Source organism: Mesocricetus auratus, unplaced genomic scaffold, assembly GCF_017639785.1.
Source record: "Mesocricetus auratus isolate SY011 unplaced genomic scaffold, BCM_Maur_2.0 Super-Scaffold_100004, whole genome shotgun sequence".
NCBI classification, from domain to species: domain Eukaryota; kingdom Metazoa; phylum Chordata; class Mammalia; order Rodentia; family Cricetidae; genus Mesocricetus; species Mesocricetus auratus.
The window spans coordinates 109,414,824-109,415,795 of NW_024429189.1; positions in this window are offsets into that span (position 1 = coordinate 109,414,824).

Below are 972 nucleotides of genomic sequence, written 5' to 3' on the forward strand. Positions count from 1 at the left end.
GATCCTTTTGACACCCATGGGACACAGAGTGATTGGTGTCTTTTTGTTGGTCCTGCCTGATTGCACTACTGTAAATGGAAAAGAATAGTTATCCTAGCCTCAGAAGAGCATGCCAGAGAGGGGCTCATACCCTTCAGGAATGGAATCTGGGGAACTCTGTTGTGGAATATTAGTTTAAGATGTGCCTGTTACATTTGTTTTTGCTGTGGGACATTTGTTTAATAAGCTAGTTACATTCTTTTATGTTGCATTTGTTTAACTCTGTAAAGATGTACTTCTTTTCCTGTCTATAACACCTGATTAGTTTAATAAAGAGCTGAATGGTCAATAACTACGCAGAAGAAAGGATAGGACAGACTGGCAGACAGAGAGAATAAATAGGAGGAGACAAATTCTAGGTTTGGAGGAAGAAGAGAAAAAACGAGGGGTAAAAAAAAAAGGAGAAGGAGAGAGGTACATTAGGAGCCATCCACCCAGTCACACAACCAGCCATGGAGTAAGAAGGAAAGAAAGCTATATAGAATAGAGAAAGGTAAAAGCCCAGAGGCAAAAGGTATATGGGATAATTTATGTTAATAAATCTGGCTAGAAATAAGCCAAGCTAAGGACGGGCATTCATAAATAAGAATAAGTCTCCATGTATTTATTTTGGAGCTGGATTGTGGGTCCCCAAAGAGTCAAAGAGTTAAAAAAAATAAAAACAGCTACAGAACTCCCCTAGGTGAATGAGCATGACCATCAGCCTGTTGTCTGTCTTGCAAGTAGGAAGGATTTGAAAGAAAATAAAAGGAAATGATGAGCAAGATTTGTGGCCCTAAGAGCAGAATTAAGCTATGTATTACAATTTTCCCAAGAAAAGTAATCAATCAGAATTCTCAGAGATAAAGTCGGCTTATTTCTTGAATTTTTCACATTTTTGCTTAATTTTTGAGAATTTCATACAATATACATTGATCATGTTCTTTCCCATCC